Below are 15,484 nucleotides of genomic sequence, written 5' to 3'. Positions count from 1 at the left end.
AAGGTTAAATCACATGCATTTCTTTTCTTCCTCGGGTTTTCACCTCAGTCACATTTCGGTTTCTGATTGTGCTTGGTTTTGATTAAATAGATATGAACAATATTATCCCCTCTAAAATTTAGTTCTTCTGTGTACACATCTGTGTGTATTGCAAATTAAACATGAAAAAGGTAGAAAATTGTCAAACATTGCGCTCAAGAATATAATAAGATCAAAAACACCATTATCAACTCTCTCAATAGATCTCAAATTAATTCGAACCTATAGAATTGGTGTTCTATAACATCTCTAGAAGAAAGCTAAATAGAAATTAATTTGAACAGAGGCATGCCTCGGTTAAATCTCAATCCGGAAGCTGCATGAAACATATGGCTGCATGTCTGTCAGCAATTAAATCAAATTATTTCAAGTCTTCTTTCGACTTATATGCATGTTGAAATGAAGACATAATGATGTGCAGTATGTCAGAAATGCTTCTTGATTCTTCATATATAAAGCCATATATATCTTTTGTGCTCAATAAATTGTTGATCCTTGATATCATGAATGATGTTATTTATTTTTATGATAAAAAAATTATTTATTTTTTTTCTGTAAAATGTACGTGTTAACTAGTTCTTTTGCAAATTAATTTTATGCAAAAAAAAAAAAAAAAACGTACAGTGGTATGTTCAATCTATAATTTAAATGAGAAAGGCATATATTTAATGATATTAATTATATCAGCAGATAGATTATAAAAGTTAATAATCCTTTACAACAGAGAGTTTGGAGATAGCATTAGTTTTACGGACTGGCTACAATTTTTACAGTTTTTACCTTAATACAAATTACCAAAATTTCTCACTAAATCATTTTACCTTTCAAAAAAAACTTACCTTACAAGGCTTGGGAAAGCCAAATAGCATATCTGGAGATGATGGTCAGTTTATTTTGTCTAAGTAAATTTTTTTTTAATTTTTGGGAAGTTCTAGCAAACTGTGAAATTAATTATTTAAGCTAGAGCCCATTGGTAAACCGTGAAATTGTTTTGTTTCTTAAAGCCAACAGAATTAGCTGTATTGAACACCCTGAAACCGAACTAGAATACTTTATTATTGTGATTTTTTAATCTTAATTTGGCCTTCAATTTTGCAAGATGATGGAGAAACTCTGAAACTGCTTATATATATATATATATATATGAAGGAGCTAGCTTGACTGACAACTGATATATAGTTTATCATTATATATGTGCAGTATTATATTTATAAAAAAACTGGACGCCGCTGTCGATCTAAAAAGGAGCTTATGAACTACATAACTTCATGAAAAAAATGTGCAGGTATCGAAAATATTTCCCTTCTAATTCAAATACACTTCTTTTCTTATTTTATTTATTTATTTAATCACTATTTCAAATACACTTCGTGTAATGTAAGAAGAACATAAATATAATTGTATTAATTATGTCTGTTTCATTTTCTTTACAGCTCCGTCCACCAGACTGATTGGTGTTGCAAAGAGCTCTTCCTCTGTAAAATAGCTTTCACCGGACTATGACCAACGGTTGGTCATCTGAGAAGTTAAGAGGTCTGGTGGTTTCGATCCAAACTAGGTGGACTGTCCTATAGGTTGGGCTCGGTTTGGGCCTTTCCTTGGGCTAGGTGTTTTTCTTGTCGCCTCTCATGGGCTCCTTTCCTTTTGGGCTGTACATTTTAATTTTATTTATAAATCCATTTGCCTTTCTTTTTTTAAAAAAAAAAGAAGAAGAAAAGACTATATATATATATTAAATGTGCGGCCAATAAATTTGAATAAAAAGCAATGGAGGATTAATAAGCTGTTATCGCCACGTTTGGAAGAAGTTGGTGATAGACTTGAGTTGTGTGTCCTTAGGTGTTTTCTTTAGACCAAGAATTAACATTGTTGTGATGATGACATAGTATAAGGACATCTATAAACATTCCATCAAAGAACATATCTCAGTTTTTTGATTCTATTATAAGTTTACTTTTCTTTGATAGAATGTTTGTTATCGTTTGTTATATCACGTCATCGTTGCAACGATTACATTGAATAATTTCTCTAATTTATGATCATTATGTGCAGTATTATATCAAAAAAAAAACTAGACACCGTTGTCGATCAAGAGTTGAGGTTATTGATTATACAACTTCACGAAATAATGCACATGTATAGAAGAGTTTACCCTTTTAATTGATTTAAGAAACATGCACTTCACAAAAGAAGAAGATTAATATATTTAAGTGCATATGTCTTGTAATAGTTATATTAAATTAAGCCTACTATTTTATGCATTTTTTTTTCTCTCTCTCTCTCTCTTTAATTAGTCCTCATACACACATGGCTCCACTGGACTTTCTCTCTGTGTTGTGCTCTTTACCTCCTCCCTCTGAACAACAGGATAGCATTGTGTGGTTGCCTTACCTTTTCATTCTCACAGACCACTGCTTACTTTACACCACCATCCCCAATTTTTATCTGGCATAAACTAATTTGGTTCAAGCATCATCTATCAAAGCACAGCTGCATAGCTTGGTTAGCAGTAGAGGTAGGCTCTACACACTGGACTCCAAGCTAATGCTCCATAAGCACTGTGTCAATAGATGTTACCTATGTCTTGCTGAGAGTAAGTTTATGGACCACTTGTTCTTCAAGTGTAGCTACAACTCACAGATTTGGAGATTTATACAAGAGATTGCAGTACTTCCCAACTGTTGGACGAATTTGATTCAGTGGTGTTCAGCTCATTGGACCTCATCAGAATTCTTAACACATAACCTCCTATTGTTAGCTGCAATTTACTTCCTTTGGCAAGAGAGAAATGGAAGGGCTTCAAGAATGTTTCTACTCCCCCTCACCACATTATTTCCCAAATCAAAACTTATATCAGAACAAGGCTTGTAACAATCAAGTTGAAGAGGAGTACTGATGACCTTAGGCTAATCACAATTGAGAATGACCTCTATAGTATGTTTGTGCAGGTTTGTTCCATATCCTGTGTTCACTCTTGGCTAGTCTCATAAGGGTTTAGTTGGATGTCATCAGTGTCAACATTGTATTGTTCTACATTTTCACTTCTTTAACTAATGTTTTGGTATGAGGTTGCATTAGGCTGCCTCTGGTTGTTTTGTTCATTGCTGTACTTCCCCATCTTGGGCCGGGCTCCATGTATATTCCTTCTCCCTTGTATACAAACTTACCCTTTAACCAAAAAAGAAAAAAAAAACTTTCATGACTATAGGACCATCTTCGTGCGCAAACTGAATATGTTAGGATTAAAATTATGCAAGATGCTCATAATTCATTAAATTCTGGTCATTAATCATGCCCCCGTGATTCACTTCGGATATGACCTAGTGATTTACTTATTGAACTTTAGTACTTTATATGTCCAAGGTTTGAGTTTTGAGTCCCGCTGGGTGTTCTTTGTGGCTAACCTCTGCTGCCCCTGCAGTGATCACTTACCCGGTCCAGGTGGAGAGGCGCTCTTCCGGATCCTTGAGAATTAGTTGGATTGTTGAGTGACTCTCAAATTCGTACTTTCCCGAATTCCCCAGATAAACGAAGAAGGAAAAAAAAAAAAAAAAATGCCCCACGTGAAGCCTTTATTATTTATCTATTTACTTATTATATATATATATATATATATATATATATATTTATATATGTTCATTTTATGGTTTTCTAGTGCAACTCAAAAGCATTGAATGCGGATTAAAAATATGGTAGCAGACTTGAATTCTTTTTTTGCACTATAATGTCAATTCAAATGAATTGTACCGTTGTGTGGTGGGCCGGTTGCAGAGCGGTGCCAATTATAATTTTTCAAATTACATTTAAACTATTTTTAAAAGAAAAATTACATTCAATTCATTGAAATAAGTACTATTTTCCTTAAAATATAAAAAAAATTAAGGGTGAATCACTGAATCCATCAGAGATTTCGTGATAATTATTAATGCCCAAATGGGAAATTTAATTAATTAGTAAAAAAAAAATTGGTACAATTAATGTTAATTAAGAGAGTTCGGGTGCGAATGTTGGATGAATGGAATGAACGAAGACTATATTGACCAATGTGAGGCAAACTCATTAATGGTAGCTTAATTATAAAATATATATAAAAATCTCATAAAAAGAAGAAATCAACAGAAGACAAGCTTACCCTTTAACTAAAAAAACAGAAGACAATACTACTTACCAAATAAAAAAAGAAAAAGAAAAAGAAATAGAAGACCTAATTAATTATTTTGTCCTTTACCAAATGCATATTGCATTTCGTACACAATAAATTTGTTTGGGGTTAAATTGTGCAAGGTGCTTAGTTCAGCAATACAAAAGTTTATAATTCATTAAATTCTGGTCATCTGGTGCCTCATTAGTCATTCCACAACATCGAGCCTCTATTATTTATCTATATACCTATTTTATTTGTTAAATATTTTTTATTCATTTTATTTATTTTTCATAATTGTTATTGATTTTTTTTTAATATTAATGCAACTCAATAACATCGAGCGCTTTAATCATCATTCAGGTTCTCTAACAAAAAAATTGATCCACATCTTTTTTGGTTTCCTAATAGGTTTTTTGTTTGAAAACCTAAACCTAAAAAGTGAGACCAACCCTAGCGTTTCAAACCTAAATCCTAAGTTTTTGCAGACAAAATGTTTTTAAACCCTGATTTAAAACTTTTTAACCATATAAAGTCTAGTGATAAAAATTGCCACCTAACTATATAGAATTCCCCATAATTTTTAAAATGTTTTAATTATGTATAACATAAAATAAAATTTGAGAAAACGTGGTAAGTGAAAAGTTGATATTTATGGCCCTGTTTTAAAGAAAATAGTCTGGTAATAACTGTAACATTTAATTTCTGAACTATAATATATAAAACAAAATCAAGGAACTAACTGGTGCATTGAACACTCCTTAGGGCGGTTTGGGTTAAATTTTTGAATTTCCTTTCACTACAATTTCAATTCAAATGAATTTCACATCGAAATCATTTCATGCATTTTTGCTACAATTTTTCAATTTATGTACATTCAATTCAGTAGGATAATTTATGGGTGAATCCATGAGAGGTTTGGTGATAATTTATTAACGCTCAAATGGAAAAAAAAAAAAATTAATTAGTAAAAAAAAAATAGTGCAATTAATGTTAATTAAAAGAATTTTGGTGTGAAACTTGGATGAACGCAATGAACAAAGTCAAATAAAAATTCCGTGGACAAGACAAAACAAGGCAACCAAATAGAAATAGAAAATTACAAATAGTTTTTTTTGTTTTTTGTTTTTTCCTGAATTCTTTATATTTATTTGATAATTCACATAATTTGTGCATAGATAAACATGATTTGAATGCACTTATCGTAACTAATGAGTATTAATTACATTAAATGAAAGTAGCAAAAGAAAAATCTAATGACGTTTTCTGTTGGTCCACATGCAAATTACATTCAATTCATTGGGATAAGTTCTATTTTCCTTAAAATATAAAAAAAAAATTAAGGGAGAATCAAAGAGAGGATTGGTGATAATTATTAATGCTCAAATGGAAATTTTTATTTAGTAAAATAGTTTTTATTTTATTTTTTTCTTTAATTAGAAGGGTAAGCTTGTAAAATAGTTTTTTTTTTTTTTTTAAAAATCAAATAGTTATTTTTTATTATTATTTTTCTTTAGTTAAAAGGGTAAGCTTGTAATAGTTCTTTTTTTTTTTTAGTCAAATAGTTCTTTGTTTGTTTTAAAGTCATACATATTTTTTTTATTTATGTAATAAATAAATGATTTGTGCACAGATAAACATAACCGTTGTCCAAAAATATTAGTATATAATAATAATAATAATTTCAACAGGATTTTAAGCCAATCAGTCCGAGTAGCCCTGACAGACAGAAGTCACAGAACATCTCATTTTCAGCCATATTGGTTTTTCTGTTGAACTAAATAACTAATGAATAAGTTTATACTATTATTTACCTAAAAATTATACTATTTATTTATACTATTATTTACCTAAAAAATTAACGGATTAATCAATCCTACTATCTAAAATGAATAAGTTTACAATAAATTGAACGGGTTATTATTGAACTTAAAATTTAATTTCTTAACATTATGAGAGTTAATAGCTATTCGAAAATGATAAATTAAAAAATTTAATTTTGGCGGCGCATGAAATCGTAACGAGAAATGAACAACTATAATAATTATGACATAATTGACAAATTAAAATTTCATTGAGAAACGAACAACTTCAATTATGACAATAAACGAATCTAATTTTGGCGGCGCGTGAAATCGTTCGCAATGAGAAATGAACAGCTATAATTATGACAATAATTGACAAATAAATTTTTTTATTTTTGATGGCGCACAAAATCGAGAATCGAACAACTTCAATTATGACAATAAACAACAAATGAAAGAAACTAATTTTGGCGGCGCGTTAAATCGCAATGAGAAACCAACATCTATCATCACGACGATAAGATTGACAAAGCACGAATTAATTAAAGTTAATTATACTCTCCCTTGAATAACTCGACAAATGATTTGGTTTCTTAATGTTATGTGAGTTAATAGTAATTAATTATCGCAAAAAAAAAAAAAAGTAATTCAAAAACTATAAATTTAAAAATCCATTTTTGGCGGCATTTGAAATCGTAATGAGAAACGAACAACCGTTGCAGCAATAAAACTACAAAGTACAAATTAATTAAATTTACTTATGTTCTCCTTCGAATAACTCTCAAAGTAACATCCATAATTCTCATCATGAAAAAATAATAATAAATGATTAATTTATTTCATTATTTATTCTTTACAAAGTGCAGGAGGGGCATTTCATTATTTTAAAAGGGCAAAATTTTCTTTAGATGTGTAATAAGAAATATATACCAACCCTAAACCAATATATGTCAACATTCAACTCATAGCAGTGTAATCCCATGCTAGAAATGTGAAGGATAGGCTTTTTCTCAAGTTTAATTAACAAAACTCCAAAATTAGTATGCTTATCTCTGATTAAGTAAATTTTAACTAGTATCATCTCATAAGCACTATGACTGACCAATCACTGCCTCAAAAATAATTTTAAAATTATCTTATTATATGTCTTTTATCAACCAATCTAGGGTATCTGGTTCAAATTAAATGCAATACTGTGTTCTTCAGAGTGGTTTTGTCATTTTCAGACCAGGAAAAGATATATGTGACTATATATAAATACCCCCACCCCCACTGTCTAAGCCTCACCTGAGAAACACTTCTCTTTCTCTCTGTAGAAACCTTCTCTCTCTACCTCACCTGAAAAATTCTTCTCTCTCACACCTGAGAAACCCTTCTCTCTCTCTCTCTCTCTCTCTCTCTCTCTCTCTCTCGAAACTCCTCGATCTCTCTTTCTCGCGCGAGAAACTCTTATCTTTCTCTCGAATCTCTTTTCTCTCTCTCTCTGTCTCACCTGAGAAACCCTTCTATCTCTCTCTCGAATCTCTTCTCTCTCTTTCTCACGTGAGAAACTCTTATCTTTCTCTCAAATCTCTTCTCTCTCTTTTTGTCTCACCTGAGAAACCCTTCTCTCGATCTCGAATCTCTTCTCTGTCTTTCTCACGTGAGAAACTCTTATCTTTCTCTCTTCTTGAGATAGTGATGGAACCTGTGGACTATGAAATTTTTATTCATTGCACTCGACTATACCATGATATAGAATGGGATCCTGTCCTTGAAGAGATGCAAAAACGTGCTGCAGCTACACAACAAGCTGAAGCTAATGTGGCTCAGCAAAATCCAAACCAACAGCCAATTGGTGGCCACGATGAGGTTGTCATGGCTGAGCCGCCAGCTGAAGCACCACCACATGTAGGTGGTGATGATGCTGGTGGGAATCTCCCGCCGGTGGCCGATCCGCAGAATGAAGCTCCGCCAGCACCGGCAACAGCGGAACTAGGCGATGGTGGTGATCATCATCATCATGATCATCAAGAAATTGAGGATGCATATGAGAATAGGAGTGGCCTAGACATCTTAGCAGCAGTGTCGACTGAGGCCTCCGCAATGGATCAGAGCCGGATCCCCAGAAGGCGTCGAGGACGGCCGGGGAAGAACTCGGCCAGGAGGCGTCAACCGGCGGGTCCAGGACCGCATCCTCCCCGTCGGAGGATCAATAAAAACCAGTTTCAGATGCCCGCTGGATGGATGGAAATTAGAACAGAGCGAAAAAAAGGAAAGAGTGCGGGCCATTTTGATAAGGTAAAATTCAATCAAAGTTTCTCTTCAATGATCTGAAATCACTAGCTAGCTAGATCTTGTTTGTTTACAGTTTTTTTTTTAGATTGTGTTCTATATAATGATATTTTGTTTATATCTTCTGCATGAATTGACTTATTAGGGTTCACTTTTAATTCCTTAGTCACATTTCTGTTTATGTGCATGATTGTCGTAAAAATAAAAAATAAAAAATAATAATAATAATCGGATGCAAATCTGCTTCTTTTTTGAGTAACATGCTTTTGATCCAGATGTAAGTTCACACACCAAGGAAGAAAAAATGAAAATGAAAAAACCATATATCTTTCGAATTTAAGAAATGTTTCTGGATCTTTCATTTATAAGGCCATATATATCTTTCGTGCCCCATAAATTGTTGGTCCTTAATATCATGAATGAGTTTTTATCTATTTTTATGAACCAAAATTATTTTTATTTAATTTTGCATTAGAATGTACATGTTAAGAACTGTTGTATCTTAAATCTATAATTTAAATAAAAAATGATAATATTTAATAATTTTAGTATATCAGCAGACAGAATGACAGATTATAAAAGTTAAAAATCCTTTAAAAACTGAGAGTTCAAATATATATAGCATTTGTTGTAGGCTAGGATTTGCCTAGTATTTGTACAGTTTTACCTTAATTAATTCAACTAATTTAATTTACCCAAAAAAAAAAATTTGAGAGAGTGGAGAGATATCAAAGCTGCCAACCCTAGGTTTAATTCCATACTTGATCTTTCAAATTTATAAAAGGAATATATATATATATATATATATATATATATATATATATATATATATAGCATCATCTGACTTAGCTCTACAATTAATTGGAACAAGAAATATGTAGTTTGACATATTTGGAGATGATTGATGGTGAGTTACTATATATGGGTAATTAGATATATATGTGATCAATCATATTTGTGGCTGTGAAATAATTTTTTCTTGAAAGCCAACCGGACTAGCTATGACACACTGTAGAACCAAACTACATAGACTACTGCATGATGAGAAATTACTGAATTGAACAAGCCTTATACTGAGGACTGATATCCATTTTATGATGATTATGTGCAGTATTATATCGAAGTGGAAACTGGAAACCGCTGTCGATCGCGAGCTGAGCTTATGGAGTATATAACTTCACTAAATAATGTACAGGTATTGATGAACTTTCCCTTCTAATTGATTTGAGATACCCTGATATATATATGTGTGCGCGTGTGCGTGTGTGTTTCATAATATTTATACTAAATTAATTATATAACAAGACTGTAACTTTCATGGTTGCAGGACCAAGTTCCACCGCCATAACTTTTCTTCATGATCGCAATACAACTTTCATGGTTCCATGTACGTCTTGCGAATTATTTTATGATCAGGCGGTTGGTGAGGTTTTATGATGAGGTTCCTCGTACCATTTCTATGAGGCTTAATCATTGTAACCTATATATATATATATATATATATATATCATCTTGTAATAAAACTCGATTATAACATGTTTATTCGCGATGGAATATCCCATAAAATCTTGTTAATTTATATATGCATTGTAGCAATATTAATTTTTGCCGCCAAAGGATCTCATTCTCACATTGTATCAGCTACACGGGAGGAATCAAAATCTTCCATCTATTGTGTCTCGCGTTACCCCCACAAAATGATCTTTATATATTAAAAAAGGTAAAGTGCATTAAACCCTTCTGAACTATTGAAGTATGTGTAAGAAACCTCGCTAAATTATAAAAATTACAAAAAACCCTCCTGAACTATTGGGGGATGTGCAAGAAATCCCCATGAACTACAAAAGTTGCAAAAAAACCCCTCTGACCTATTGGGGTATGTGCAAGAAACCCCCCTTAACTATATATTTTTTTGCAGTTTACCCCATTCGGCGACCGGCGTTGCGCGTGCTTATCACATGACACAAAATATTATACTAAATGACCAAAACACCCTTATACACATAAAAAGACTTTAATACCCTTCTTCCAACTGTTACACCCAAACACTTCATAATCTCTATTTCAGTTTCTCTTCCTCTTCATTTTGTTCGTACAGTTCTTCCTAAACAATCCTAAGTCATTCTCTCTTTATATATACCCACAAATTTTACTACTGCAATTAAGCTAAGAAACACAAAAATGCATTTGATTGCTGAGAATAATCAATCAATCGAAGAGAGAGAATGAAGAGATCTTGTGGCTGCGCGAATTGATTGGCTGAAAGGAACGATGAAGCCGAGCACATCGTTGTCCGTGTTTCGAGCACACAGCCGTCAACAGTTCATCGCCGAGTCCCCCTTGAGCTCGCCGCCGCCTCCATAGTTTACGGCCGAGTCAACCGAGCTCTCATCACAGCCGAGTCCTCCGCGCACAACCCGCCATCATCCGAGATCGAGCCATCCTGCCGACCTCGAATTTCTTTGGTCTCTTCTCTCTCTCTCTCTGGCTCTCTGTTTTGGGTTGTGTCGGATGAAAAACATTTTTTGGCAGAAAAAAAAAATGTAAAAAGTGTATAAGTTAATACGACGCAATGTGTTATAAGGGTAAACTGGTCTTTCAAAATTTTCGGTGCCAAAAGCTGATGTCATGGGGGTAAATTGTAACAAAATCATAGTTCAGGGGGTTTTTTGTATTTCAAGGGGGTTTCTTGCAAATGACCAATAGTTTAAGGGGGTAAATTGCAACAAAATCATAGTTCAGGAGGGTTTTTTGTAGTTCAGGGGGTTTCTTGCAAATGACTAATAGTTTAAGGGGGTTTAATGCACTTTACCCTATTAATGGAGATATTTTCATTCAAAGATTCAATTTTTAATTATTAAGGCACTCTTGGGTAATGGTGGGTCTAAGATTTGGGCCGGGTTTAGTTAATCTTTTGGTATTTTGCTAATCCAGTGGGCTTTTTTACGTGTAACTGTCGACAGGTATAAGTTTGGGCCGGATTTAGTAAAATCAAAATAGTCTAGACCAGACTCCAAGAGAAAGACCAATTCACCAAAGTCTTGCTGAACACAAATTGGGAATTTTTTTTTTTTTTCCACGCTGAAAGCCCAACCCAATTTTTTTGTTTTTTTCTTGAAATTGGATTTTTTTTTCCCGAAAATTTTAATTATTATTATTGTCCGTAGATGGGAAGGCTTGGATTATTCTTCAATAAGCCATTATATACTTGTAAACAATAAAATATAGTGAAAGCGTAAAAATGAAAATTCAAAATCAGTACCACCATAAATAAAAAAACTATATTGACCAATATGAGCCAAACTCATTGATGGTAGCATAATTATAAAGCAAAAAAAAAAAACTTAGGCAGTAAAATACAACCCATAAAAAGAATAATTCAACAAAAGACAATATTACTTACCAAATAAAAATAATAAAAAAAGAAATAGAAGAACTTATTAATTATTTTGTCCTTTACCGCATCTTCATACACACACTGGATCTGTTAGGATTAAAATTGTGCCTCATCAATCATGCCCCACATAGAGGTGGCGCCTCTATTATTTATATATTTACTTATTTTATTTTCCGCACTTGTTAATGATTTTTTAATGCAACATTAAATACGGATTTAAAAAAATAAAAAAAAAAGCATTAAATGCTTTTTCAAATTACATCAATTTTTTTTTTTAAATGCAGATTACATTTAATTCATTGAGATAAGTACTATTTTTCTTTAAAAAGAAAAACTTTAAAGGGTCAATCCCTAAGAGATTTGGTGATAACTATTAATGCTTAAAAGGAAAATTTTATTAACTACTAAAAAAAAATGGTGCAATTAATGTTAATTAAGAGATTTTTGGTGTGAAACTTGGATGAATGCAATGAGCGAAGACTATATTGACCAATATGAGGCAAACTCATTAATGGTAGCTTAATTAAAATAAAAATGCAGTAAAATCCGACCCATAAAAAGAAGAAATCAACATAAGACAATATTACTTACCAAATAAAAAATAAAAAAATAAAGAGAAAAGAAATAGAAGACCTTATTAATTATTTTGTCCTTTACCAAATTTATAAAACAAAATTTTATTATTCATTAAATTCAGGTTACCGGTAACTACTAACTCCATTATCATTATACTTATTTTATTTGTTTATATATTCTTTTGTTCATTTTATTTATTTGCCACCAAACTATACAGAATTCCCCACAGTTTTTAAAATATTTTAATTATATATAACATAAAATAAAATTTTGAAAACATGGAAAAAAAAAAAAAAGTTGATATTTATGATATCTTTTAATTAAAGAAAATAGCCTGGTAATAAGTGCATGCCCAACATTTAATGAACAATCATGAAAATTTTCAATTTTTTTTGATAATAGAGAAAATGAAATTTATTATTAAAAAATAATAAATTATTGTCCATTGGTGGAGGTACCACGGTAAATATCCTTTTTCCTGTGAGATTGTTTTTGTCATTTTCAGACCGAAAAATCATAAAAGTTACCTGTGACTTTGTTATATATATATAGATAACACCACCCCCCTCTGTCTCTCACTTTAAGCCTCACCACCCTTCTATTTCTTTCTCTAGAAACCCTTCTCTCTCCTTGAGATATATATGGTGATAAAAACTGTGGACTATGACATTTTGTACATTGCACTCCACTGTACGATGACATATATAGAATGGGATCATGTCCTTGTGTAAATGCAAAATCGTGCTGGTAATTAATCAAGATCGAATTAAGCTGAAGTTGCTAATATATATCGTTCCGCAAATTCCAAACCAAGTGCCGCTGGTAGAAGCACCTCTGTCTTCACTGTACGATGACATAGAAGAGGTGTTTCTACTGGCGACTCCTAGTTTGGAATTTGCTGAACGATATTAATTAGCAGCTTCGGCTTCTTGATTCCCAGCACGGTTTTGCATGTTTTATAAGCAGGGGCGGCTCAATGTGATTCGGGGCTTAGGCGGAAAAAAAAAATGGCCTTTTCATATTATGCAATATGTTAATTATTAAATAATAATTAATTAAAAATCATCCTTCTTGCTTTAAAAAATATGAATAAAAATATTCACAAGACTCGCAACTTACAAAGAAATATACAAATAACAAAAGTTTAGTAAAAGTAAAAAATACTCGTATATAATTAAAAAAAAAGAACAATATAACCTAATATAGAAAGTTCCAATTCAATGTTGCTGCAAATTGGTCAATAAAAAAAAAGTGCGTTCAAATTGAGATTTAAGACTAATGAATATTGAGATTTAAGACTAATGAATATTGAGTTGAGAAGAAAGAAAATTGTAAAGTTGTGATGAGAGATGACTGAGAAGGTAAATAACTTGTAATTTGTTGAGTTTGCTGAGAGAATAGATAATGAAAGTGAGGATTAGGAATAAGAAAAAATAAATAAATAAAATAAAATCTGAGAAAAAAAAAAAAACATAAAGAATATAGAAAGTTTCTTCACTTCCAATACAACGCTAAATATTTATTGTAGTATGACTTACCGAAAAAATATATATAGTGCTAGCGTAAAAAATAAGGTGTATAAAAAAAAAAGTGTATAAGATAGACAAAGAAAAAATATATTATTTAAGAATATAAATATTTGGCCAATATTAAGTGTGTGTGATAGTTAGAGTTTGGTTTACTAAACAACCGTGAATGAGGAATAAAGATAACTTGTGAAGGAAAAAAAAAAAAAAAGATATTTTAGGAGATAAATAAAAAAATGAGATATATAAATAATCAGGAAAATTATATTTTAGTGACCAAAATTAAACATAATTGCTATATAGTGACTTTAAAGTCAAGAAAAGGTGAATAGTGACCAATCTTAAAACTTAATTGATATTAAGTGACTATTTAAGGAAAATTTGATCAAAAACACTTAAAAATTTAATAAACATTTTAAAAATAAATTTTAGATGACAAAATTGCCATCCAATATAAATAATAAGTTATTGAATTCATTCTCCTCCTACTCTCTCTTTCTCTAATCCAACGTTTTCTTTTTTTTCTTTTTAGTTTATAATTTACCAATTTAAAAAATTAAGATTTCTTTATCAACATTATCTTTTTTTCACCCTTTATCTATTTATCAAGGCTCTCAACCATCTAATATTTTCCTTTTTGGTTTACAATTTACCAATTTTAAATTTTAAAATTTCTTTATCAATATATATTATCTCTTTTCCATCCTTTATTTATTTTTCAAGGCTCTCCAGTATGAAGGCTCATAACATTTACAGTGGCAAATCATACTTTTGAAACACCCTTTAACAGTTAGCAAAATTATAAAATTAATCAACAATAGTCATTATTTCTTAAACTATAACTAAGTAGTATTAAAAATTTCTAAAAATTACAATCTTATATCTTAAGGAAGATCTCTCAGACAAATCAACTCGTAACGTATAATAACTATACCTTGAAAATAATGAATAAGAAGAAAATTTACAATTTTCTCGTCATGTCTCTTAGAATCTTGAAGAAAACGATGTATAATATCCATCATCAGTTCTCTCCCATCTTAATCTTCTCTTCAGAGACTCACCCTAATAATTTGTCGTCTTTTTGTCTTTTTGTTAGTCAATTTAAGTAAGTATTTATTTAGATTAATGCAGAGGGTAAATTTGTTTACTTACATAATAATATATTATAAGAAGGTTATTTAAGTAATAAACCATCAAATGGTCACTTAATATCAATTAAGTTTCAAAATTGGTCACTATTCACATTTTCTTGACTTTAAGGTCACTATATGGCAATTATATTTAATTTTGATCATCAAAATATAATTTTTCCTATTTCTCTCTTGAATGAAAAGTCATGAATGGATAAGGAGAAACAAAACAAAAAAAAGAATGATTATTTTAGGAGATAAATTCTTTAGAAATTAGAATTAGTATTTAATTAGGAAACAATTACAATATATTATATATAAGGCAACTTTAATATTTGAGGCTTTTTTAATTGGCTGGGGCCTTAGGCGACCGCCTAACCTACCTAAGGCTCGAGCCGCCCCTGTTTATAAGGACATGATACCATTCCATGTCATCGTATAGAGGAGTGCAATGTACAAAAACGTCATACTCTACAGCAACAGTCCGTTAGCACCGTAACGGGGCGTATCTGTCTTAAGACTATTGAATTAAATTCTAGCCTCGACTTTAACAGGTTCTTTTATTTTATAGTTTTATTTTCTTGATATTAAACTAT

This window comes from Cornus florida, unplaced genomic scaffold (genome assembly GCF_030987335.1).
Source record: "Cornus florida cultivar Cherokee Brave unplaced genomic scaffold, ASM3098733v1 CherokeeBrave_3.0.0_Hap2_Chr08, whole genome shotgun sequence".
NCBI classification, from domain to species: Eukaryota; Viridiplantae; Streptophyta; class Magnoliopsida; order Cornales; family Cornaceae; genus Cornus; species Cornus florida.
The sequence above is the reverse complement of the archived record's forward strand: the minus strand, read 5'-3'. Positions refer to the sequence as shown.